This window comes from Periplaneta americana, chromosome 1 (assembly GCF_040183065.1).
Source record: "Periplaneta americana isolate PAMFEO1 chromosome 1, P.americana_PAMFEO1_priV1, whole genome shotgun sequence".
NCBI lineage: Eukaryota > Metazoa > Arthropoda > Insecta > Blattodea > Blattidae > Periplaneta > Periplaneta americana.
In genome coordinates, this window is record NC_091117.1 from 11359681 (window position 1) to 11385981 (window position 26301).

Below are 26301 nucleotides of genomic sequence, written 5' to 3' on the forward strand. Positions count from 1 at the left end.
AAAGCTTCTCAACAGGCATTTTCCATATTTATTCTGCGTTTAATTTCCTCCCGAATGCCATTTATATTTTGTTACTGTTGCTCCAAGATACTTGAATTTTTCCACCTTTCCAAGGGATAAGTTTCCAATGTTTATACTGTGTTTCCATTTCGTATTATGTTCTGGTCACGAGACATAATCATATACTTTATTTTTTCGGGATTTATTTCCAAACCTATCTTCTTACCTGTTTCAAGAAAAATTTCTGTATTTTCCCTAATCGTTTGTGATTTTCTCCTAACATATTCACGTCATCCGCACAGACAAGCAGCTGATGTAACCCGTTCAATTCCAGACCCTCTCTGTTATTCTCAACTTTCCTAATGGCATATTCTAGAGCAAAGTTAAAAAGTAAAGGTGATAGTGCTTCTCCTTGCTTTAGCCGACAGTGAATTGGAAAAGCGTCAGACAGAAACTGTATTATTATTACTTACTTACTTACTTACTTACAAATGGCTTTTAAGGAACCCGAAGGTTCATTGCCGCCCTCACATAAGCCCGCCAGCGGTCCCTATCCTGTGCAAGATTAATCCAGTCTCTATCATCATACCCCACCTCCCTCAAATCCATTTTAATATTATCCTCCCATCTACGTCTCGGCCTCCCTAAAGGTCTTTTTCCCTCCGGTCTCCCAACTAACACTCTATATGCATTTCTGGATTCGCCCATACGTGCTACATGCCCTGCCCATCTCAAACGTCTGGATTTAATGTTCCTAATTATGTCAGGTGAAGAATACAATGCGTGCAGTTCTGTGTTGTGTAACTTTCTCCATTCTCCTGTAACTTCATCCCGCTTAGCCCCAAATATTTTCCTTAGCACCTTATTCTCAAACACCCTGAACCTATGTTCCTCTCTCAGAGTGAGAGTCCAAGTTTCACAACCATACAGAACAACCGGTAATATAACTGTTTTATAAATTCTAACTTTCAGATTTTTGGACAGCAGACTGGATGATAAGAGCTTCTCAACCGAATAATAACACGCATTTCCCATATTTATTCTGCGTTTAATTTCCTCCCGAGTGTCATTTATATTTGTTACTGTTGCTCCAAGATATTTGAATTTTTCCACCTCTTCGAAGGCTAAATCTCCAATTTTTATATTTCCATTTCGTACAATATTCTGGTCACGAGACATAATCATATACTTTGTCTTTTCGGGATTTACTTCCAAACCGATCGCTCTACTTGCTTCAAGTAAAATTTCCGTGTTTTCCCTAATCGTTTGTGTATTTTCTCCTAACATATTCATTATTATTATTATTATTATTATTATTATTATTATTATTATTACTTGCTGCCTTTTAAGGAACACGGAGGTTCATTGCCGCCCTCACATAAGCCAGCCATTGGTCCCTATCCTGAGCAAGATTAATCCATTTTCTATAATCATATCCCACCTCCCTCAAATCCATTTTCATATTATCTTCCCATCTACGTCTCGGCCTCCCTAAAGGTCTTTTTTCTCTCCGGCCTCCCAACTAACACTCTATAGGCATTTCTGGATTCGCTCATACGTGCTACATGCCCTGCCCATATTATTATTATTATTATTATTATTATTATTATTATTATTATTATTATTATTATTAACATGGACCTATTTATTTTGACGATACATACTGATACGGAGCACTGGTGCCATTTTAGAGAGAGAGAAACTGTTCAAAATTAGAATACACCTGAAGCTGTGAGACTACACGTGACTCATGGCAGAGGGTAAACACACCGGAGTTAGACTCAAGGACGTTTAATAGCATCTGCATCCTGTATACAGTTAATAATGGCAACGTACCAGCACTCAGTTTATAAAAGAAAATGCTCTGAATAACATCACCACTAATGCTGAGCCACGAAATTTCCTGTTTTCATGGTTCTTTTAGCCTAAAGACAAGACGACGCTCTCTTTCTCCATTGATCTCGGTTCACACATTCTTCAGCTTTAAATTTCTACTCTTTATACTTTCGCTGATTCCATAAATGTGTATGTTTACAAGATAAACACGCTTCTTTATACTCTGCAAGACTCATTCTGTAACCTGTCAAACATTCGTACTATTATTTATTTACTTATTTTTATTGATGTGAAAACATCTCAATGAATACACAGGGTAAATCTCAAGATATTCAACGAAAATGAAACGGAAATCAGTTAGGCCCGTAACACACTTGCAGAGTTTTCGCCAGCGAGAAATGTGTTGTGAGAAAATAAAAAAATTGATAACATGGATTCAAATGGACGTCCACACACTGGAAGAGATTCTCGCTCGAGGCAAAAACCTCGCGCGAGTTTCTCGCTGGAATCGGTAGCTCAGCGAATTTTCTTGACACATTTATCAAGGATGTTTGACATTTATACTCTTTATGACGATTGAATGTAGAAAAATATATCACAGGTGGCGATGAATTGTATTGTTTTTATTTGAAAATGAGGAAAGATGGCTGATAATTGCAGTCAGAAACTTATCGAACTTGTACGATGTCACCCGTAGGCCTATTTATATGATACACGGGATGAAAACTATAAAAACACGAAACTTAAAGAAGAAATCTGGAGACAAATATCAGATTATCTGAAAATAAATAGGGCTATATTTTATTTTGATGAGATTTAATAGTATTGATTAAACATTTGAAATAATGTATCTCTATGTCTTAACAATTCACGTAATTTCAATCAGAATATAGCAAAAAATTCTCTGTCATATCATGAATGGAAAAAAAATGTGGTCCATTCAACCTGAAATAACGCCTAAACGTTTCATCATTCAGATCGAAACCAGTGTCCAAAACTCGCCGTCATTTTCGTAAGATACAATGTGATTTTCAGATATTTCTGGCTTTAATTTTAGGCCTACTTCTTCTTTTCATGAACAAAATATGTTCATGTAACTCCATTTCCTCATCATCTGAATACGCAGATTCAACATAGCGTTCGTACGTAATTTGTAAAATACGACAATATACTTACAGGTTATATATTTAAGTACGACAATATATGTAAATACATAACCTATAATATTTTCCCCAACGAGTGATTACTATGTATAATCAAATAAATGCTTTCTGCATGAAGGCAGTGCATAGATGATCATGAGGTGTGATCTGTGATAGCGAGAACTCGCCAAGTGTGTGGAGGAAGGCTCTTCGCCTCTTTCTCGCAACACATTTCTCGCTAGCGAAAACTCTGCAAGTGTGTTACGGGCCTTACGGAAGACACAGGCGCTGTAGACAGCTCAGTCAAAATCTATTACGGGGACTAGAAATGTGAAGTTCAACACATGCAACATCTACAATTCCGAAGGTTATGAACATATTAACAAATTATTAGTTGATAAAAAAAACAACAACGTTACGAAAGTTTAAGCTGTAACCTGCAAACATTCGTACTATTATTTATTTATATATTTACTTATTTTTATTGATGTGAAAACATCTCAATGAATAGACACAGGGTAAATCTCAAGATATTCAACGAAAATGAAACGGAAATCAGTTACGAAAGACAGAGGCGCTGTGAACCGCGTAGTCAAAATTACCATGGAGACTAGAATATTGTGAAGTTCAACACTTGCAATATCTACAATTCCGAAGGTTATGAACATATGAACAAATTATTAGTTGATAAAAAAAAACAACATTACGGAAGTTCAAGCTGTAACATACCCATTTTCAAAATATTGCTTGCAATTATAACTAATTCAAAATGAAAAAAGATTAGTTTGCAAATTCAGAACGAAGAAAGCAGAATATCCATACGTAACCGAATAAGCCTATTATGGAGATTATGTAAGTAGCCTATGTATAATATAATTTATAAAATTAATAGTGTAGGCTACTTATCACACGATTCTAAATTACGGTATTGTATGTACGAGTAAATAAGCCTGACAAAGCAGTGCACACAACGAATGAAGATACAACTATTGATGCTGTATTTCGAAGATGATTAGATATGTTAGAATTACAAGCATATGTAACGTACTTCAGCCATCATAAACCTATTGTGTCTGGTTTACCGCAAACTTAAAATGTTATGGAACCTTACTGAAATAAAATTTTGTATGAAAAAGATACTAAGTTTACACATAGACCTACAGTATGTACATCCTACGAGGCAATTCGATTCTCACAACTCATTCATTTATTCATTAATTAAATAATCTATTTATTAAATAATTCATTTATTTTTCTTTCTTTCATTCTTTATTTATGTATTCATTCATTCATATACACTACGTGCAAAGCAAAATGTGTTTGAATTTCTCGCACGTAATGGTTATTTTTCTAATGATCAATGTAAAGCTTGGTATTTTATTATGTTAACCTCACAGGAATCCCACTTTGTGTTAGTCTATTATCATGTCGAAAAAAAGACAAATATGAACTTACGGTAAATCCCACTATTAACAGAATACAATGAAGCTTTCTTACTCTGTTTAGCCTCCACTTTTATCCGACTTAAACACTACTGCAGGTAAGGGAAGGCCTAGGAAGATTCATCTGATCGTACAAGAGACATCTCAGAAATACGGACTTTCCTTGTCATGGGATCTGCATGACATAGGACCTCCGCTGAGACATCACAAGACAATGGACTAATATCCAGTCCCGTGGACGGGAAGATAAATTTCTTCCACTGCCCACACCTGGAATCAAACCTCGGACCGCTTGGTCAGGAAGCACACGCGCTAGCCACAACCGCAGACAGAATGGAAGCATACATATAGTTACTATCAATTTACTAATCCACTCGCCTATAAAGTTTCTTACATTGTAATGGACGAATTGTAACATATCGTGACAATAATGGTGTCTGTGAGACTTCGAATGCACACTCTTAAATGGAAATCTGAAAACTAAGCACGTATTTTTTATATTGTAGCTTATATACATTCTCCTCCCCCTCTTTGCCACTCGATTCACCACCTAAATTGATCACTACCAAGTATGGTGTCCATTGCGTTTATGTTCCATGACACTCAAGGATTCAACAACATCCTCTCATCAATTCAACTCATGAGCACATGTTCCATACATGTCTCATATCTAATCCCCCTTCGTCGCACGTTCATTTCTAATTTGCCCTCGCCCAATGTCAGAGTCAGGCAATTGGTTGTATGACGTCACACGACAGGGCAGTGTCTGGATCACAATGCTTTATAAGCTAGTCGTCACCTTTCTTATAGTTCAATTTCCGCAATCAACTCATAATTTTATAAAGACTTCGTTTGTTTAGGTATAACGCTTGCGCTGTTTGATGCGGTTCATTGCACCCTTCCGAGACAAATCGATATTACAAGTCTGTCGATCTGTTGCCTAGCAACTATGCGCATTGTTAGTATGGTTATTCAGTTGTTATTCAGGGTCACGTTCAGAATAATTTTCTCTTACAGAAAGCTTGTATCAGCACTGATATCAAGGAAATAGCGATGGAAAGAAAAAAAGATATACTAAGAGGTAAGAAACATTATCATATACGAACATTCACAAGGGAGGGTTTGTCACCAGCTGAACAACGAAACTAGAAAAGTCGCACTCAATTAAAAGGAACAATGAAGGTAAAATATTTTATCGGCATAAGAAATATTTTAAAACAACAACGAAATCTTTAATTAATCTAGTGTACTCAAGGCCGTTTTAGAAAGTAAATCTATCGCTCACCTCAAGCTGATTTACACACACACTCGGTCACTTCTTGCACATAACTGACTGGTACAACGCAGATCTCCTCTGTTAAATGTTCCCATTGACAACAACAAAACTCTTCAACACGCCTCCAACGTGCAGCCAATAACAAGATTGTATTTTCCCTCGTCTCATACGTCTAGCCAATCACAAGCAACGGGAAGCATCTCGCCATTAAAAGTGCCGTGAGTTGTTTACAGTTGTTGAAATGAGAAAGCTGACGACAGAATTGTCCTGGGTAGGTACATTACACGTGCTTCGATAAAATTTCGTCGTATAGAACTTCCAGGAATGTTACTAAACTCTGTGACTGCGTTGTATACAAACTGATAACTTGGCAAGACGAAATATCTCCCAATGCCTTCTGTATAGCGTTTGATTTCCTTTTTTTTTTTTCTATTGTCTTCTGTCTTCGATAAATAATGCAGGTGCAGTACTTATTATAATCTAGCGCCCTTGACAATGGTAATCAACCCAGCACGCATACAATGGAATTCGAGATGATGAATGCGTACTACGCGTAACTCAGTGACCTTGCCCGATATTCGTGAGAGGGAAGAGGCTGTGGATTTGTTTACTCTAGTATTTTGGGCGTAACTCAAGGTTGATGTTGCAGGAATAGTAAACAATACCGATCCACACGTGCAGTCACAAGACATGAAAACATGTTTTGACAAAATCTGGGCTTTCTGCGTTGAAGTCAAAATTACCTACATATCAGAAACTGATAAATATGTCTCATACAAAACATCCGTTATCTTCAAGTTTCTCTACTGCGTATGTACAATGACACGACAAAATGACCATGCTAAGATCGCGTAAATATTGTGTTTGTCTTTTAAAACGTAACAATATTACAACACAGTCTAGTATATACAGTCGCGAAGCTCAATACGTAGTAAATATGCAAACATTAGATAGTTGCTCACCACTAGGATAGCTAATATCGCCTCATTACAAGCAATGCAAAATAGTACCGTCACAGTCTATTGTTTCTAGCACCCTCAAACTCAAGCTTCGTGACTTTATATACTGTGCTCCAACCACGAGAAAGTCTCTGCCGGATGAGACGAAAGGGAGTAATGCTGTGAATGAATGTTGATGTCATAAGGTCACACACGTGGGTACTCATATCTCTTATTGGCTCGCTGTCACAGCACAAACAATAACATTGATACACACATGTTTATACTACCCTAGTTACAAAATTTGATCACTGTTAATCTCCTGGTCTTTTAATCTCTCCATATTGGAAATAACAAATGCAGGAGAGCGCATGGTTTTTAAACAGACGTTATAACGATATTATATATCCAATACATGTCGCAATAGTAAGCACATTCCTTTCACGGTTGATCTCCTGGTTGGAGAACAGTAGTAGACTGTGATTACAAGTTGATACTCAGTAAGCACTTTCAATTTCATTACTGGCGAGAAATATCGTTTTAAATTGAAAAAAATAATAATAATGTTTCAGGAAGACTTCTCAAAATTTCCTATGTGCTTTAGAAGTTTCGCAGCTCTTCAGTCCTTTGTCATGTAAATTTTATGTTGTAGCCATATCAGTTTCTTGAACCATAGGGCCTAATTTTAAAGACATTCGGAAACGAAATAATCAGTGAGAGAAGGGAGACGGTATGCGCCGGTATGGAATACCGCCACTGGTTTCTATGGCCAGAAAACATACCGTTAGCGAAAAATGACATACCGTCACTGAAAAAATGTGATCATGAAAATTTGTTTATACATTTCTTCACAGCAAAGAATACTATCTGTTTGCTTCGTAAATCTAAGCCACAGCCTTCTGGAACTGTATTTCAGTATGTATTTAGACACGCTTATTTGATAAGTCAACCCCTGGAATGCTTACAACGGTAGTATTTCAAGTATAAAAGGCTGTGGTCTGTAGCTTGTTGAGGCCATTGTTGCCAATTTAGTGACTGTGTCATTTTTGTTGCACTTTTTATTAATAAAGGCACTTTGAAGCTTTAACATTATTTTAAATGATAAATCTCAAAGGACACTGTCAAATAATCTAGTAAATAACTGAAGTAAGTTGAAATTATTTTATTAAGAATTTTAATGTGTTGCGTAAGCTTCAAAGATTCACGGTACTGACTGTACGAAACAATTTATTTTATGTTATTTATTTAAATTTAAATATACAGAATAAAGAATATAATTACAAACAAGAAAAATAGAAATAAAATAATACAATCAATATAAAAAGGAGATACAGTAGTATTAATAAAAATTATTGTATATATCATTTATGTCTATGTTGTAAGGGAGGGGGTATGCCTTTTTTTAAATCGAGGTATGCCAGAGGAAAATCTTGGGGTAGCATACCGCCTCTGGTTTTTAACCACGTCCCTCAATGAAAATAATTAATCAAGTATCGAAATAACATCAATTTTAACTTTCTGCATTTTCACGCGAAAAGAAATACTGTAATAAAACAGTAAAATAATCGGCTTCAATTATAAATTGCACGATTTAACTAGAACTTACAGGCCTATGTAATTAGTTTTCAGACGATCACTGCTTAAAAGTAGCCCTTTTAACAGCACATGAACATTAAAAAATGACAGGGGATTTGAGGAAACCCCTAATGATTAGGATACTGGAATTAGAATAAATAAATAGGCTACAATTTGCTGTATGATTTAAATGTGTCTAATGAACGGAATGAAATAATTTATGAATACCATGACCCCAAGTTTCAAAAACAAACGATAGAGTCGACTGTAAGCATTTCTCCGAGGGAAATAATTGATTTCAACGTCCTCTTATGATTTCTACGTGAACTAGGAGCTAAGTCTGAGTTGTCTGGATAAGCACTACAATGTTATTAACTTTATGCGGAATCATTATCCTTTAGAGCTTTCTTCAAGAGTCTAAATAAACGAAAGTCATAGTGTGACAAATTAGGACTGTAAGCTGGGAGGCCCAGAGCCTTCTGCTGTTAAGAATTGAATCATCGCTCGCTGGTCACGATTTGGGATAAGGCAGTAGTCATGTTAACAGACGCGTGACATCTATACAATCCTGGTGTGTAGAATCAAACTGCTGATTGCTCTACGCATTGCGACAATCACGCCACATACTACGTGATCATGCTTCAAGGACAGGACCACTTCAGGCGAAGTAAACGGGTTTTATTTGATAAAGCTTTGTTCGAATGTATTATACAGTAGTACCTCGTAAAACTTGAAATATAAACAAATCGTAATGTCTTTTTTTGGAAGAAGTAGTAGTATTAACAAACTGCGTCGCCTAGAAACACAATGTACTTTATTAAAAAATCTGATTTGTTAGAAAAGACGAAAAACTAGTAATTCCAGTTTGACTCCAAACATAGATTTTTACTATTAAAGTTAAATCAGATAAATTCCAGTTTGACTCCAAACGAGTAGTTTATCACATTCCCTGCAAAATTCTGCACTAAATCATACTTTAATCTCATTTTTTTCATAATTCTGAGAAAGTGCTGTTTGATTCTAAGCGACTCAAGTGAAGTCACACTGCAGTTTTATTCTGAAATAGTAATCTGAGTTAGCACTGCCGCCAACTTTAAATCTGTGTTTCTCTCTTAGGCCTACGTAATATATAAGTGGTCCTAGCCTCATTGACAAATTGTTCTCCTGACCTCATCACATTATTGTATACAAAAAATCTCATATTCTTGACATCAGTTCTTTTCACTTTGTACTCCGAAGTATGAAATTTCTATTCGTGGAAAGAAATTATTTTTTAGAGGCAATGCCACAAGAGCTTTTGATTTTACCTATGGAAAATAAAAGCTCGAGTGTTCTTTTTATTAGAACTATTTCGCAAATAGACTAATAAGTAATGAATAATGCATAACTTTCATTGTTTACAATATAAATCAATACTTTCATTGTTAATTTCTCTCTTTCTGTAAATCAGCAACTTTCCGCCATTGCGAAAATATTAATTATTTTACATGCAACCAGCTATGAGCTTCTATCACAGTCTAGTACATATAGTCATGAAGCTTGAAGTGATTTTTTTTTTTTTTTTGCATTTCTCGCGATACAATGCTCCAACTGAGAGCAGGCTAGAAACAATAGACTGTGCCGATACTATTTCACATTGTCTGTGATGAGAAGATAGTAGCGATCCTAGTGGTTAGCAACTATCTATGGATGCATATTCCCAACATATTGAGCTTTGTGACTGTATATACCAGACTGTGCTTCTATGTTGTATGAACAATTGCTAAACAGCAGGGATAAAACAAAAAACACAATTTAAAACGATAATATTTTTTGAGTGATAAGTGACTCTGATTGAGCAAAATTCAATGTATTATTACATTCTTCGTTCCCGTACAAAGTCCTTTTCCTGAAATTGTTCCTAGAAGATCGAATTACATGTTCATTTTATTAATTTAATTTATTTTAGTTCATTTTGAATTATTCATACACTTTTACTTTAACATTAATAAGAATAGGAAAATAGCCTATATCAAATTATGAAGTAAACAACATTAAGATATAGATCATGCGGAGACTACAGTAAAGAGGAAGGCAGAATATAGGAAAGATTGGAGGATGCTGGTTTTGCAGTGAAAGACCTACCCTTGGGCAGAAAACTATGAATGAATAAGAATAATAGCATACATTAAAATTGTAAATCTACTTCACTTTATATGCTATACCACAGCCTTCTTTATTATTCATGTATGTTCTCATTTTCACAATCGATATTTTACAGTCTTCACATCTCGCTGGCCGGTATTTACTATCTGATTTATAGAAAACCCTGCTTCCCACATTCTGACATGCGTCCACATGTCATCTCAGACGTATAAGGCAGGACTTTTTTATACTCAATAAATGGTTTATTCAAAGCCTTGACAAGTAAACAGAATACTGTTATAACTACATAACAATAACAGGACTTACAATGTCTTCTGTATATCGGTATGGCTTTTGCTTCCTAACGGAAGTCCTCGTAATACGATAATAATTCAAGTCGATATCGATTTCGATCGGGTACTTCTGTACATGAATTAAATAGTCCCTTCACACTATTGGACTTCAATATCTTTGCGAATGTGAAGGGACTTATTTTATATCTACTTTTAACTAAATTATATGTTTCGTACAAAACTTCATAAAATATAACCTCACAGTAAGACTTCCTGATTTCTGTGTATTCGTAACTGAACCAGTTGCTTCAAATTTTATACATTTATTTTTTTCACAGATCTTTCGACTGTCATACTTCTAACGGATAAAGAATTGGCCTAGTTTGAGTGCTTTCAAATAGTTTGTAGTACAATTTAAAAAAGCTTGTCTTTATTATCCTAGCAATTATAAGGGAGTCTGACAAAAAAAAATCACGAACAATGTAGGCTACGGTATCGTTCTTCACGAGACAGATGACAAAAATCACGAACTACGTAGGCCTACGTTATCGATCTTCAAAGATAGAACCACGAACGTCCTAAATACCACGCCAGGACGCTACCGTAGGTTTTTCTTGTTCTTATCTTCCCCACCAACGTGTACTCGAGCTGTGAGGGCGTAAAGTAGTCTACATTTCTATGAAATATTACATTAATTTCTATTTAAGCTTATCCAAGCTATTTCTGTGTGGCCGTACAGATCCACACACGCGGCCAGGCCGCTCACCCGGAAACCAGATAACACTGCGCTCACGTGACGCGCACTTTCCAATGTCGTTAATGACGACAACACATTTACGGAACATACGACATCATAACGGTGTGTGTATACTGGTTCTGGATACTACAGGAATCTGTATTTATTTAATATCTTTTTTTCAACTACAGAAGCTATTCAGAAAAAATCATCCGAAAATATGACAGTAATGGATCAATAGTGGAATAAAATTACGTATCATCATCATCATCATCATCATCATCATCATGTGTTGTACTAGAAACTCTGAAACTATTTCTGGGATCTCTTCCACAAATGTATATGGAGTAATAACACATACGTATAGACTATAACAGACTAATACCAATCATAAAAAGTGCGTAAAGATAGTCTCTACGCACGGCAGAAGTGTGACTTCTCATGCTACTAATCTTTTACAAATATTCTTGCAATCAGAGACGATAATCTTATTTAGGGTTAAATTTAACACATTTATGCTCAATAATCTTCAGAATTTAAATAGGCCTATGAAACAGTTCACGATATCTGAAAGTAAGATATATAAAATGAAATACACAAAACCAAATTGATCATTAAAAATGTATTTTCAAATATTTACTGAAAACTTTTACTTGATTTAATGTTTTATACGGTGAACTATGATTTAATTCTGAACTACTGACAACAGTTGGATCAGGCATTACACTCGCTGATTTTTTACGGTATGGGAACATTCACTAAACAAAAATATATGATTATGTCTCGTGACCAGAACATGGTACGAAATTAAATATAAAAACTGGACATTTATCCGTTGAAAAGGAGGAAAACTTCAAACACCTTGGAGCAACAGTAACAAATATAAATGACATTCGAGAGAAAATTAAACGCAGAATAAATTAGGAAATGCCTGTTAGATTAGATTAGATTTATTTATTTAACCTGGTAGAGATAAGGCCGTCAGGCCTTCTCTGCCCCTCTACCAGGGGATTACAACTATAACATGAATAATAAGATTACAATTAATATTAAATTTACAATTACAATTACAATAAAAATTAAAGTACGACAAGAATACCTGATTAATGAAAGCTAGACATTTTATCATAGAAGTTAAGAACAAAGAATATTTTTGTATTTACTAAATTACAAATTAAACCTACAATAACAAAATTCTATAGTGATGAAATTACCGGATATTGAGATATTTTGTGGTAGATTAAAAGAACTATTTACAAGAAACCATGTCTGAACGAGTCTCAATTACTGACCAAGTGCCTAGTAAGTTTGCGTTTGAATTGAATTTTATTTCGACAGTCCCTGATGCTAGCAGGTAACGAATTCCAGAGTCTTGGCAGGGCTATTGTTATTATTCGGTTGAGAAGCTTTTGTTATCTAGTTTGTTTTAAAAAATTGAAAGTTAGAATTTATAAAACAGTTATATTACCGGTTGTTCTGTATGGTTGTAAAACTTGGACTCTCACTTTGAGAGAGGTTAAGAATGTTCGAAAATAATTGGGACTAAGAAGGATGAAGTTACAGGAGAATGGAGAAAGTTACACAACGCAGAACTGCACGCATTGTATTCTTCACCTAACATAATTAGGAACATTTTTTTTTTATTTTATTAGGAACATTAAATCTAGACGTTTGAGATGGGCAGGGCATGTAGCACGTATGAGTGAATTCAGAAATCCATTTATAGTGTTAGTTGGAAGACCTGAGGGAAAAAGACCTTTGGGGAGGCCAAGACGTAGATGGGAGGATAACATTAAAATGGATTTGAGGGAGGTGGGATATGATGATAGAGACTGGATTAATCTTGCTCAGGATAGGGACCGATGGCGGGCTTATGTGAGGGCGGCAATGAACCTACGGGTTCTTTAAAAGTCATTTGTAAGTAAGTAGGAACATTCACTAAATCGTTGACACTTTGTAACTAAACTGCAAAAGAGATGCTATAAAATGTCTTTTTTCTTGTTCTGCATTCTCGTTCCAGTCCACTCTTTCTCATTTTTCGCTCAGTCGGAGGTTCAGTTAGGCCTATACGCTTTCTTTCACACACGTTCAAGTTCGATCAGGCTCTGATTTCAGCATATTTCCTAACGAAAAGCAGTTTGATTCACTGGTTTCGACTATATAATGTCAGAACACTAGATAGGAGATGCACTGCCGGCGCAAGCCCCATTCTGAATAATTTATCCATTAATTTATATAAATTGATGAAAGACCGCAAACATCAACAACTTTATTCACGCTGTAACATAGCAACATACACAATTCCGTAGCAACAACACTAAAAGCCTCTCAAAACGTTTGTAACTGAATTTTGTTTCACAGCGTTCGACTCGTACCCTGCCTAAAGAATTTTAACCCTTTCTAACCCAAATTAAATTTACAAGCAATCCATGTTGAATCAAATAGCTGTATTAGGACCAAGTTACGGGAGTGGCAACATTTGAAACAAAACTATATTGATGAAAATGTATTGAAATAGAAGTTATCCAGCAAAATTTACCTTCATATGTAACACACAAGTATATAAATGCTATAAAGTTAATTATTGCCATATGATATCTATAGGTAAGAAAGGGTTAACTTGAAAAACTATGGTCCACAAAAACGTAGATAGAACTCGGGCTTATAATCCGTAATTGTACGAACTCTGTTGGATCCCCGGCGTTGATTTGAGAAATTCTTGTGGCTGACAACATTAAAGAATGCGGGTTACGGGGTTCGTTTTCCTGAATTTCATAAAGCTCGAAGCTCGAAGAGAGGCTTTTAATGATAGAAGAAAAACTGGTAATCATTTTTCACTTTTATATTAATAATTGTATACAATATACAATGACTATTTTCTTTTGTATATGAAATTGTAGCCTACTTTTATTTTCATACTAACCTTATTTTTAACACAGCTATAGCGATTTCAAAACTATCTTCATTGTTTAATAATTTTCATAAGTTACATATTCAGATGACAATGTTTACAATTGACAATAATAGCACAGTCTAGTATATACAGTCACGAAGCTCAATACGTAATAAATATGCATCCATAGATAGTTGCTAACCACTAGGATCGCTACTATCGCCTCATCACAGACAATGCCAAATATTACCTGCACAGTCTATTGTTCCTAGTACTCTCATAAACTCAAGCTTCGTGACTGTATATACTACACTGTGGAAATTTAGGTATGGTGTTGTGGTACCACTAAACAAATTATAAAAGAACTCTCGGCACGCCATGTTTGTTTTCAATGCGTCAGGACCTCGTGCAGAAGAGTGATAAATAAACACGTAAGACAACAAAGTGTAATGAAAACAACAGCGTTCAGACGTCATAAGATTCTTAAGTGAAATGCGTCTCAAAATAACAACAACAACAGCGTCTGCAAGCAACCTACCTAATAGAATGTACTCAAACTTGTGAGCGGAAGATGATATTCAAGAAGGGAAGTTTCACATTAGAAGATTTGATAGGTAATAAAAGACTGGTACGAGTATCATAAGCTTAATCTACAATTGCGGATGATTAGAGCATACGAAATTTTGTTTCTTTGCTATGGTAACATGAAATAAATGACAAATGAAATCGATACATAACGCAGCATGTATCTCCAATCCTACCCAATCTCAGAACAAAGAGCGATAAATAGGCTAAACTTTCACAAAACTGGAACGAAACGTTATTAGAAAAACAAAAGCGTCAAACTAAGCGGAAATAGGCCCGTTTTAAACAACAACTCTCATTCTTTTGTGTATGAAATAGTGTTTCCATTTTCACGTATATCACTAAACTCTATAACGGAAATGCAGCAAGTTCAGAAATGTGTTCACTTTTCAATAACCTCTTACGTTGCACATTAAGAACAGACTGTTTTAAAACATAATGGATTGCAATAAGTACAACCATATTTATGCTGATTTAAAAGAAGAGGAAAAAGGATTTTATATTTTAAGGGAAAAAATTGTATTGATGGAATCCCCATTCAGAAATCCTATATTTAAAGTTAACAAACAGTTAATCTGTTAAGCCAAACTAGTGTTGAAGACACGAAAAAACTGTATCTAATAAATTGTTGAGAGTTTAACAGCCGTTAAGTGTTCTAACAATACTTGGAGAAACCGGCCATCAGTGCGGTAAAGTTGTCATCACAATACTCGTTTCAATGTTATGTTTCACTTTATATTATCAAAGCGGATAAATACAATTTATTATAGGCCTATTTGCCTACTATTAGCTGTTCAAGCCAAGAATCATACTAATATAATGTATCACTACGCCGTGGTGAACATAAAAGATCAAATACACATTAATGTATAGGTGCATTAGGTTCCTTCTAATCTAGCATAATGGTTAATTACATTTCAATAATTTGAATTGATATAATATGTGTAAAAACGTTAGTTATAATGAAATATTTACGGTACTATATTTTATAGCGTATATTGGCTTTGGCTTTCAATCAATCACAGACCAGTCTTTGAATTGATATAATATGTGTAAAGACGTTAGTTACAATGAAATATTTACGGGACTATATTATATAGCGTATATTGGCTTTGGCTTTCAACCAATCACAGATCAGACTTTGAATTGATATAATATGTGTAAAAACGTTAGTTACAATGAAATATTTACGGGACTATATTATATAGCGTATATTGGCTTTGGCTTTCAACCAATCACAGATCAGACTTTGAATTAATATAATATGTGTAAAAACGTTGTTATAATGAAATATTTACGGTACTATATTTTATAGCGTATATTGGCTTTGGCTTTCAATCAATCACAGATCAGACTTTGAATTGATATAATATGTGTAAAAACGTTAGTTATAATGAAATATTTACGGAACTATATTTTATAGCGTATATTGGCTTTGGCTTTCAACCAATCACTGATCAGTCTTTGAATTGATATAATATGTGTAAAAACGTTAGTTACAATAAAATATTTACGGGACTATATTTTATAGCGTATATTGGCTTTGGCTTTCAACCAATCACAGATCAATCTTTGAATTGATATAATATGTGTAAAAACGTTAGTTACAATGAAATATTTACGGGACTATATTTTATAGCGTATATTGGCTTTGGCTTTCAACCAATCACTGATCAGTCTTTGAATTGATATAATATGTGTAAAAACGTTAGTTACAATAAAATATTTACGGGACTATATTTTATAGCGTATATTGGCTTTGGCTTTCAACCAATCACAGATCAGTCTTTGAATTGATATAATATGTGTAAAAACGTTAGTTACAATGAAATATTTACGGGACTATATTTTATAGCGTATATTGGCTTTGGCTTTCAACCAATCACAGATCAGGCTTTGAATTGGTAGCCTATGATATGTGTAAAAACGTTAGTTACAATAAAATATTTACGGGACTATATTTTATAGCGTATATTGGCTTTGGCTTTCAACCAATCACAGATCAGTCTTTGAATTGATATAATATGTGTAAAAACGTTAGTTACAATGAAATATTTACGGTACTATATTTTATAACGTATATTGGCTTTGGCTTTCAACCAATCACAGATCAGTCTTTCTCGTTATGGTGTAGTAAGATTCTTGGCTTGGATAGACATTAAACGTGAGTGCATATCTTAATTATTTATCTTACATTTAACATCCCATCCCGAGTGCGTATTCATGCATATAAATTAACTTGCAGTCGTGTCTCTGATAGGCCTACAGCCTACCTCGATTTTCTCCCCTTTTAGTTTCTCGTTAATTGAAATAATGTACATATAATAGTACATTATGCAACGAGCCTATAATGGTAGTAATTAAGACGCGAGTATGTTTATGAAACGAGCGCAAGCTCGTTTCATAATTTTCATACGAGCGTCTTAATTACCATTATAGTCAAGTTTCATACGACTTTTTATGCTCGACCATATTTCTAACTTGAAATTATTCATAAGTATTCATGTTATTCTTATCTGACTGAGGACCTTGTGCAATACCTCGTAAATTGTGAGATGTGCGCAGACGCGAAAGTATTGATTCTTTCCGAGAAACAGATGTCGACATTGACATTGACATTGAAAAACGAGATGATAAATTGAATTTATTTGAATATTATTTACAATTAAAGCTAATTATTATAGTAACAGAACTGACTTTATTTCAAATATAGGTGATTTATTGATTTATTGTTGTCTTTCGATTGCATATCCGAGAATAATCGATACTTGCACTTTCATATTGCTGCAATGGTATTTTCTGATTGGTGGAACACCTGAACTTTAATGAATAGGTGTACTTTAATGAGGTCCATTAAAGGGCTGCTACCAGGTGTATAATTACTACATTTCGGCATGGTCGAACGTAAAGAAAATTTATTGTGAGGCTGAAAAAATTATGTAGGTCTAGTCTACAGGTACAACTCTTCAGCAATGTTCATACTTATAAAACAATATTGTCAGATTTCCGTTCTATGTCAGCTACGAACATGCAACTACCTTCTAATTGTACAGTAAATCTGAAAGAACTGCTTACCCTCACAGTAGATGCTGAAGATGAACTTGTAGACACATCCGTACGCGTCGGCGCCGTTCCATGTTTCTGCCAGTTCGCTGCAGCATGCTCTGGTCAATACGCCTACTGCTGATTTCGGTGGCGATGTTTTCTTCAAACCATCAGTTCTTCATGCTGGATTTCGATAAACTCGATTTTTAAAGTAACCGCACAAACTTGATAACGTTAGGTCTGGCGACCTGGATGGCCACCAAATCTTAGAAAGTCACTAAAAAACTTCGGATTAAGGCGAAATACTCGGGTAACGAGTGATACGTTGCACAGTCTTGCTGAAAATAACCTTGAGTCAGTTCAACATCGTCCAGGTACTCAATAAATTCCTCGAAATGCGTTCGTACAGGTCTCTTTCAACACGAAAATAAATATTAAAGTTTAATAAAACGGGTTCTGTGACTGATCGGAAAACAAAACGAAGACGTCATAGGTTGCCAAGAAATTTACGTCTAAAATGCTCGTCTTGTTCTGCCACACAACTTTCTGCACTTAATGTACGTCTTCAAGATGAATATACGGCGACACAGTGAATATTTCACAATTGTACAACACTACTGTACTCTCTAATGAAAACTCATTCACGACAGCCTGTAGGCGGGAAGAGCGCTGCACTTTCATGCAGGCGAATGCCAGCGATTGGATGGGGCTTGGGCCATCGAGTTTTAAACTGCCCACGCTGCAAATATATTAAAATACACATTAATGGCTTAGAAAATAGATATGTACCACTGACATTTAACTAAAATATTAATACAAAACACAGAATTTAAAGAAAAAAATTGAAAACACTTTAACAATGTTGTAATTGTGTCACATTTTGATATCAGTTCATAGAGTGTGTTCAAAATGACTCCCATTCACTGCCCAAAAAAAAAAGACAGAAATCCGCTTTTGTTAAATGTTTTCAGCAACACTGTTCGTTTGATCTGTTGTACCGCATACCTATTCGTTTTTATCTCTTCCAGGTCTTGTGGTCGGTCCTGGTAGAACCTGCACTTCAAATAGTCCCACAAGAAAAAATCTAATGGGTTGAGATCAAGGGATCTTGGAAGCCAATCAAGAACCATTGTTATTCTAATTTTTATTTGATTAGCGTTTGTCTATAATTGTTTATTTTATAGCCCCCTTGTTCTCCATAGTGATAAACTGATATAATGGATGAAGGATGGGTGGAGCGGAGAAAAATTCTCTCCGGCACCGGGACTCAAACCCGGGTTTTCAGCTCTATGTGCTGATGCTTTATCCACTAAGCCACACCGGATTCCAGTTCCGATGCCGCATTGAATCCTCTCGTTTTAAGTTCCACGTCTTAGTTTCCCTTTTTCTCCGCTCCATCCATCCTTCACCATATGGTAATTCAGAATTCCTGCACGGAAAATACCATGTACTTCGGTACATCACAATAATATGATATAACGGAGCATTTCTCTTTGGTGTGTACACATACATTTAGGCAATTGTTATAAATGGTTTAAAAGTATGATTTTGGGCGTTCTGAGACCCAAAGAATCCATAAATGAAAAGTAAGTACAAGGGAAATAAAAAACACTCATTGGCATATCCTTTATAAATGAGAAGTATACCGGTAGTTTAAAAAAAGTTTAAAAACACTACTTTTCTTGCCCCCTGTAACTTCCGTACATAGTTTCTTCACAAAAATTAAAAATAGAAAAGCTACGAGCAGTGTTCCATACTTTTTACTCATCTTGTATAATACAGGGTGATTCCAGACGAATAGTAATTATTTTAGGAAGTGATAGTATAGAGTATAGACTATTCTGAGTGAAAAAAGTTCATATAAATGTGTGTCCAATTTTCAATGGGTATGGAGATGCTAGGACAACTATTACATGTGTGTTTGTGTACGCCTGTTGGTTGTATTTGTTTGTTTGTTTTGTTTGTGTGTTGAGATGTTCTTGTAGTGTTTTCTGTTCTGTATGCGATGTTGTAATTTAATTTCCTGAATGAGGATCTGATTTTTTATGTGTTAGTGTGATCTATTTTTTGTGCTCTTGTGTTTGTGTTGTTTTTCTTGTAATTATGTTTCGTCTGTTTTATGATGCTGTCCATTGTATTGGGGTTATATTCATTTTTTTATGCTATAGATTTTTTCATTGTAGTCTTGCTGGCTCATTGGTATGTTAAATAGTCTGTGTACCATGGCTTGAAATGCGGCATGTTTGTGTTCTGGTGGATGATTGAATGTGTCGTGTATGTGTGAGATTGTTGTAGGTGTTCTGTAAATTTTGAAAAAATATGTTTGTTATCTACCTTTTTTATTGGGATATCTAAGAAATTTACGGATTTGTTGGGTGTATTTTGGTTATGTGTTAGTGTTAAGTTTTCAATCTGTGTTTTGTGTTCCTTTGTATTAGTATGTCGTCTACGTATCTGTGCCGATATATGATGATGTCTGAGTACTTATTGTTGTGTTTATTAAAATATTATACTGGTGCTGGGTTGCAAGAAAACAGACCTATAAATAATGTATTCCTCCATTAGTTAGTGGACCTTTAAAGTTAGTGGATTGTCAGGTTGCAAAAGACGAATTTAACGGGCCACTAGTTATTGGATCGTTAACCAAGCATCTTTGGATTTCACAAGTGACGCAATAGTACGTGAATCAATAAAAAATGAACATCGGCTTCTAGACTGATGTAAGGCATTTTTTTCATTGTTGTCAAAATTTTCAATAAATATAGACTAATACGAACCAGAAAGAAATCAGGAACATAAGTTTTAGTGAGGAAGATAAATATGCTTATTTGTTATTAGAAATAGCACACGAGTGCATTAATTTTATAGAAAATAAAAAAGACAGACTACAGAGCACATAACCTCGTCGTCAGACGATGAATTAGAGTTTGTAATAAAGAAATAATGAATAAATTAAGAAGTAAATAAGTAATCGCAATACCGTATATCGATGGCTAAGAAGAGATACCGCCATCTACAAAAATGGTACTTCAGTTTAACTACATTATTATTATTGTTATTATTATTATTATTATTATTATTATTATTATTATTATTATTATTATTATATCGTGTATATAGGTCTATTACACAAAATATCGCATGCCTGAATCTCATGCAGGTAACATTATGATAAATCGACAATACACCAAATTTACGTAATATGGCTGTCTAACGGAGGAATAAATAGTATTATAGGAGGGAAATCAGATCTCTTAAGTTAGTGAATCCTTTAACGGACCAATAACACTAAAGATGTTTTTTGCAACGCGTCTTTCGAACTTACTGGTCCGTTAGCAGCTAACGAAGGAATAAATACGTTCTTGCAACCCATCATCAGTCTTACAACAGAGGATTATAAATACGACTACAATTTTATCTTTCTTTATTATGGTAGCTCACGGTTACGTATGAAATTTTGCACCAGTGTTGTGGTAACGTGAAACAAATGACAAAAGAACTTCTGACGCTTCTGACATACGCCACATCTGCTTTCAATTCGGTCCGACCTCGGAACAAAGAGTGATAAATAAGCTCTTACAAAAGCTGGCACAAAATCTATCAGAAAAACAAAAGCCTGGTGCAAACTACGGCGCAGGCGCAGAGGCAGGCCCTTCTCCTCCACTCCCCCGCTGGCGTCCCACACATCTCTGCAGCGTCTGTTCCCGTCTGCAGGAATACGCGTCTGTTTGGTGGACATAATTCTCGTGTCGTCGGGCCGCACGTTCAATCTGCCAGGGGTGGGCAAACTGGCCACATGTTTACGAATCCACGCCAAAGAAGCTCCAGTGAATGCAAACACGTTGAGGTTATACAGGGTGTTTCAAAAATACGGGGCATAATTTCAGATATGTATTTCCCACATGTAGACAATCAAAATAGTTCATTACAACATGAGTCCCGAAATGCCTTTCCGCAGGTCGTTGTCATTACAGAAGATGTTCAAAATGTCCACCTCTTGCTTGAATACAGACCTCACATCGATGTCTCATTGACCTGCGAACACGATCCCAAACTCCAGGAGTATTGCGTATGTCCTCAGAACATGCCACAATTCGATTCCGAAGGGATTCCAAATCAGGCACCGGAGACGAATAAATCAAAGATTTTAAATAAATGGCCCCACAAGTAGAAATCGAGAGGGTTCAGATCAGGTGAGCGTGGAGGCCAAGCAATTGGGCCAACTCTACTTATCCATCGATCAGGAAACCTTCGATCCAAGTACCGGCGAGCCGTACGACTGAAGTATGCAGGAGCGCCATCATGCAAGAAATGAATGTGTTGACGATTGATCAGTGGAGTATCTTCTAAAACATGAGGTATGGTGTTTTCCAGGAAGTTTATGTACGGCTGCCCCGTAAGTCTGTTTACAAGTACATGGGGTCCAACTAATCGATCACCAATGATACCGGCCCACATGTTGAGGGAGAACCGCACCTGGTGATGAGATGGAACAGTTGCACGTGGGTTTTCATACGCCCATACATGCTGATTGTGGAAATTTGTTATGCCATCTCGTGTGAACTGTGCTTCATCTATAAATAATAATAAGGCAGGAAAGTCCGGATTTACACCACACTGCTGCAAGAACCACTGACAGAACCTAACTCGTGCAGGGTAATCTACTGGTGACAGGGCCTATATACGTTGCAAATGATAAGGATACAATTCATACTCTTTCAACAGTCGCCAGACAGTCGTATGCGGAACATTAACTTGCAACGCTACCCTTCGTGTGCTGATAGAAGGAGTCATGTTCACAGCCTCCAGAATCTCCTCCTGTACTTCTGGAGTTGTACATCTTGGTCGTCCCCTTCCCAAACCAGGAGAGTTAAATTTTCCATACTCGCACAGACGGTAATGGAGAAGTAGAAATGTCTTCCGATCTGGACATTGTCGCTGTGGGTACCTCTCCTGGTACAAACGACGAGCCAGCGCAGCATTGCCGTCCGCCTTACCGTACATGAAGTGAATCTCTGCCAGCTCTTGATTTGAATACATGTCGCACAGTTTAACGCCTACACAACACTGAATGTAACTTTCGCCTCGGAATGAACTGTCAGAGTGCCCTCTTAATGTCTCCTTTGACGGCAACGACCTGCGGAAAGAAAAACGTTCCGGTGAATTTCAATGTTGTGAAGGCCGTAACTCGGAAATAAAGCATTTCCGGACACATGTTGTAATGAACTATTTTGATTGTCTACATGTGGGAAATACATACCTGAAATTATGCCCCGTATTTTTGAAACAGCCTGTATAGTCGGACCATCGGATCTGTGCCACCGTAAGATATGCGAACTGAACCCTAATTCCTTCTCAGCCTCGGTAATTCATTTCTCTCCCTACATTCCTATCTCTCTCTTTTCTATCTCTCTCCCTTTCTGTCCCCCACTACTCACAATTTTGGCCTTCTTGCGGGACAGTTTACAATATTTGCACTTGCAGTCCAGTGTTGTCAACTCAACATGAGTAGCACGGAGTGGCGAAAGAAATATTATTAAGTACGTAATAGCATTTTGCGATGTAGAGAAACAAACAGGTCCATATCTGTTTCCTATAAATCAGGCAACGAAAAGAGCAGCTGATATTACAGGTGAGGCTTTTTTTTATTTCAATTGATTATGTATTAAAATTACTTACTTCACTAATACTAATAATACAACATTTTATGTAATTTATATAGACAGGCCAGAACTCCTAATAAAGAAAATCAGGAGAGAGGGAGTCTGTGCAGGAGATGAAAAGCTAGAATCACCAGAGAAGAACAGACCAAGGGAACTTTTAATTATTGTAGGTGATATGAACCGATGTATTTTAACAAGAAAGATACAAAATTTTATGCCGATTAGAAAGAAGTTTCAACATTGAATAAATTACTGGAAAGTAATAATTTCCAAGGTTGGAGAGATTTAGGTTTTAAAAATGTAGAAAAACAAGATGTATTTTGATTCAGTGTGAAATAGTAAGTGAAGTGGAATTCCGAGCAAAGGAGAGAAGTGCAACAACCTCCTTCTCACATTATTTTTTTTATTTGTAAAATTATTTCCTAAATAAATGTTCCTAAATGAAAAAAAAAATAACATTGTAAAAAGTAAAAATAAAGTTTTTATATAATTGGTTTTTACTTTAAAGTTATGCTTATCTTTCAGCTGGGCTTATTGGATTGTGGATAAATTTTGTGGGTAATTTTACAATATCATTTTCAATTGAACTTAAAACAAAATGAAATTGTTCGGGAGAAAGTCTGAAATATTCCTTAAAATTGGTGGGTTCATTTTCAAGATGTCTTAATATCAATGAATTAAAAGACCACTCTGTGTATCTACTTCTAAACATGACGTTAACTACTTTAAAGATCCGTACTTGTTTTTCAAGGCAAAACTTATATTATAACGTTATCATATAGTCATCCACATATCAGCTGATCAGACATGGTCAACTATAGGTTCGTTCCAACAACAGTCAGGAACCGTCCGTAACCATCGTGAGCATGCGCAGTACAGAAAAAGCGTTCCAACACAATCCGAACCAGTCCTGAACCGGAAACATGTACTGCAGTCGGGCGTTCCAACAAGCTTTTGACACGGGTTCGGAACGGTCAGAAATAGTCCGCGGATTGAGGCATGTGCGGAAGAGTACGCAAGACGCGCATGCGCATAAGCTCACCAACGTCTCCTGGATACTGAAGAAAGACATGATCGACTGTTCACATCATTGAGGTTAAGATGAAAAGTGACAGTACAGACGAATAATAAAACTAGAGATTTAATTTAAATTTTCGCCAAAAAGAAAGGGAATGGAAATTATTTGGGTATTGAAACAGTTAGTTACAATTTCAACATGCAGCTTTGATTAAAAGTATAATAAATAACGAACATACATTAATAATTAAAAAAAGAACTATTTTTAGATGAGAGTCCCCCAGTACACGACGTTGAATTATCGGAATTCTTGCCTTCCATATTTTTGTCATATTTTTATAGAAAATGATCGAAATTCTATTTTCTGCAATTAGAATTAGCTGCGAAATGATAATTAAGCATCCCGTTCTTAGCAAAGATGATCACAGTTATAGCAACTCTGGATTTAGTACATAACGATCCGCGAAAGCGTTCCAACAGCGTCCAGTCCAGTTTCAATCCCATAGCAGATGCTCAACTAGAGCATGCGCATAAGATGGTACAGGGACCGTACATGAACTGATCCATGAACCGCTTGTTGGAACGAACCTTATATAAAACAATAAACTATCCACCTACGAAATTCGCCGGTAAAGAAACCACTCTCTGACGAGGACCGCTGGCGATTTCAATCGTCAGCGATGTTCGTTCGACGAAGATCGTCGTAGCGAAACCGTAGCTTAATAGTTTTCTTGACAACAGCATTGTTGTGATTGGACCGTGTAAATAGTTTCCTTGACAAAGACATTGTCGTGCTCGGACAGTTGTCATGACGACGGCATTCTAACTTATGACCGGGCGGCGACGAATAGTTGGCCTTGACAAGGACAAAACAGTTTTAAAATAGTTCTGGCTGTACTCACCACGTCGGTGTGGTTGGGAAAGCTATAGGAACAGGACGACACCCAGCTGTGCGTCAGCATCAGGCCCGTGCAGGACTCCTGCGCTATGTCAGAGCGGACGTACGCCACGTAGGGGTACTCGCCCGGACGTGCCCGGATTCCAGCGTCGAAGTGGTAGGAGAGTAGAGAGTCCTCCGGCGTCGTAGAAGAGAGCGTCCCCTTAGCGAATAGGGATTATAAAAAATGGACACTTCGCGTCGGTACCTTTGATGTAGCCGGACTGATTTCAATTACCTTCAAGCCAGCTAGAGCGTGAGATTCTGCTTTCTCCCTAGAGTTGGCGCTGACATCAAACCAGCTAGCAGTCGACACAGCTGAAATATAACACATATAATTAATACATCTAGGTACATTATGTACTCAAATAAAATAAATTGGATCCATAAAATAATAAATCCTTCATTAACTGTAATGTCTATACTCTAGAGTTCCTTTATAATGAGAGTTGAGACGTTGACCCCATCAACAATTAAAATATGTAATGATTTGATAGCGCTGAAAATGGAAAAACAAAACTCTTACGAGAAGTAAAACCATATACCTATATTATATTATATACAAATATTAAACAAATTCGATACTTAATTTTATAATGTATTATATTATTTTATAATATAATTTATTATATCTGAAATATAAAATATTATTATTACAACTAGTTTGTCACTGAGAAATAAGGAAAAGCTGTTAACTTGAATTTATTTGAAGCAAAGCGTTACTGGATTATGCAATAAGGTAGGCGATGTTTGGATCCTGTTCTCAACTCTATACTCAATTATTATCTTAGCATATGCT

At 35.9% G+C, this 26301-nt stretch overlaps 2 protein-coding genes across 6 annotated transcripts in view; both read right to left on the reverse strand.

Moving 5' to 3' along the window:
• Positions 1 to 5858, reverse strand: part of Lpin (phosphatidate phosphatase LPIN) — a 114442-nt gene extending 108584 nt beyond the window's left edge. For all 5 annotated transcript variants that reach the window (XM_069835876.1, XM_069836143.1, XM_069835970.1 and 2 more), the window contains exon 1: positions 5706 to 5858. The gene's annotated coding sequence lies outside the window, so the exon portion shown is untranslated. The remainder of the gene's footprint in view (positions 1 to 5705) is intronic.
• The window catches only part of CaBP1 (Protein disulfide-isomerase A6 homolog CaBP1), a 386104-nt gene that overhangs the window by 264470 nt on the left and 95333 nt on the right, over positions 1 to 26301 (reverse strand). The window lies entirely within an intron of this gene.